Source organism: Schistocerca piceifrons, chromosome X (assembly GCF_021461385.2).
Source record: "Schistocerca piceifrons isolate TAMUIC-IGC-003096 chromosome X, iqSchPice1.1, whole genome shotgun sequence".
In the NCBI taxonomy this organism is placed as follows: domain Eukaryota; kingdom Metazoa; phylum Arthropoda; class Insecta; order Orthoptera; family Acrididae; genus Schistocerca; species Schistocerca piceifrons.
Window position 1 is genome coordinate 193,870,291 of NC_060149.1, and position 2,512 is coordinate 193,872,802.

At 45.9% G+C, this 2,512-nt stretch overlaps 1 non-coding gene and 1 pseudogene across 1 annotated transcript; one reads left to right on the plus strand and one right to left on the minus strand.

Moving 5' to 3' along the window:
• The first annotated feature begins 53 nt into the window (after positions 1–53).
• On the plus strand, positions 54–171 carry LOC124723296 (annotated as a pseudogene).
• A 1,410-nt stretch (positions 172–1,581) lies between these two features.
• On the minus strand, positions 1,582–1,663 carry Trnas-gga. The gene is given in 2 exon segments: positions 1,582–1,616; positions 1,626–1,663. It is a non-coding gene; the product is annotated as a tRNA-Ser (tRNA).
• Between the last annotated feature and the right edge of the window lie 849 nt (positions 1,664–2,512).

Consider the following 2,512-nt stretch of genomic DNA (forward strand, 5'->3'; position numbering starts at 1 on the left):
TTAAACATACATGTATGAGAAAAAGTTTTGTGGTACGTATATTGTTTCTGCAAGCCAACGACCTTGCCGCAGTGGTAACACCGGTTCCCGTCAGATCACCGAAGTTAAGCGCTGTCGGGCTGGGCTAGCACTTGGATGGGTGACCATCCGGTCTGCCGAGCGCTGTTGGCAAGCGGGATGCACTCAGCCCTTGTGCGACAAACTGAGGAGCTAATTGATTGAAAAGTAGCGGCTCTGGTCTCTGAAACTGACATACGGCCGGGAGAGCGGAGTGCTGACCACATGCCCCTGAATATCTGCGTCCAGTGACGCCTATGGGCTGAGGATGACACGGCGGCCGATTGGTACCGTAGGGCCTTCGTGGCCTGTTCGGGAGGAGTTTAGTTAGTTTTAATACTGCTTTTACAAAGTACCTCGTTTCTGAAGAGAATTAATAGTGTTCTACAAATGAATATTCCTTCTGTTCAACTAAACTTGGACTTACATGTCATCGGGACTATCAGAAAACCTGAATTTCACACTTATATCTCTCGATTTCGATTCTTTTTATATATCATCTCTTTTCCATCCGAATCTCGTTTACAGGAATGCTAAGTGCGGCTTCCTCCTACAGTATTTTTTTATTACTTATTAAGTTATATGTGTACCGAGAGTAGTCGAAATTTCTCCAGACATTCAGTGTGGTTTTGCATCTGATTTCCTTTTCCCGCTCAACTATCCCTAGATGCGGTATTTTTTTTCCAGGAAGTTGGTCATACGTAAACCAGCTTTGATTGAAACTGCTCAAGGCATTCAAAAGTTCCTATCTTGATTCCTACTCCACGTAATATATGCGCCAGACAATCATTTAATCGGTTACTAAATTCAGATGAAATGTCTCCAAGCTTTCTAGACTGATCCCTCCTCTGGGAGAACGTGCCATCGTATCCGATATCGGTAAAGCCTGGTAGTGCGTTGCCGTTCGATCCAGAGCCACATGGTTTGAATCTTCTTGGTGGGAGACGTTTACTTCGTCAATATTTTTGTCGGTAATGGCAGAAGTGTTAGAGGGGTGGAATTTCTGATCACCGGGCCCGGGGCTAAATTTCAATCCACTCAATGGTGTAACTGTTGATGCTGATCCGTTCATCGAATAAGGAGCTTAAAGTTGATGGCTTCTTTGCTATTTGAGGGTTGTAGACTATGTACCGGCACCAGGTTTCACCTTCTCCCTACCTCTCATTCCACGCACAGCGGTAAAGAGACAAAAGTACTCTGCATCAGTCAGCAATACTATGCAGGTACTGACTTCATACTTCAGAACGGATCAGAAGAGAAGGAATGAAGGATGACAGTTATTTAACGTCGCGTCGACAGCGTAGTCGTTAGAGACGGAGCAGACGCTAGGATTACGAAGCGATGAGGAATGTTAGCGGCCGTGCTATTTTCAAAGGAACGATCCGGGCATTTGCCTGCACTGATTTAGGGTTCAAATGGTTCAAATGGCTCTGAGCACTATGGGACTCAACTGCTGTGGTCATAAGTCCCCTAGAACTTAGAACTACTTAAACCTAACTAACCTAAGGACATCACACACATCCATGCCCGAGGCAGGATTCGAACCTGCGACCGTAGCGGTCGTGCGGTTCCAGACTAGCGCCTTTAACCGCTCGGCCACTCCGGCCGGCACTGATTTAGAGAAATCGCAGTTAAGCTAAATCTGGATAGCTGGACGGGTATTGAAACCGCCGTCCTCCCGAATGCGAGTTCAGTGTTGTAACCACTGCGCCATTTCACTCGGTATTAGAAAACAAACTCGCATAACAGAATGATGCGTATTTCAGTGGAACCAGCTCGCATTTGCCTTTAGGAAAACCATGGGAAACTTAAACCGGAATGGATTGGAACTGCTAGCCCTCGTAATGCGTGTCGAATGCCTTAACCACGGCATCAGCTCGTTCGCTGGGTCCTTGGCAACATCCTCCCCTGGGACGTCGCTCTGGAGTCTTGTCCGACTCGAGAATATGCGACTGACTCTAAATTGTCTTGGAGTGTGATCTGTTACCCGTTACTTCGTGTTAACAAGTGAAACGCACTCAGCTGAGGTATTATTACAGTCGAACTAATGGGAACAAGTCCGTCAGTAGAAAACAAATGTAACGTTATGCGTTCGCTCTTGGATTCCCTATCATTACTAATCTGTTACTCCGCAGTTTAACTGCGCAGCCGTCGGTATAGCTACGGTCTGTGCTCTTTTAAATTTTCCTCTTTCAGAGTACAGTTCATGGCGCCATAGCACGCACTCCGAGCTACTGGTCTAGCCACTTACGAAGCTGCGTGACTGTAGCATTTCCTGGACTGGTGCTGTTCTTAAGAAACAGGGTTCCCTCTGAAGACTCTTGTAACTGAACAAGTAGCCACTGGAACTGTTAAGAAATATTTTGTTGGTTTTGGGTGGTTCCGTTCAGCCATATACATACATAGTATGCCTGAGGGAGCTATATTAAGGTAATATAGAAATATAATTACAGTA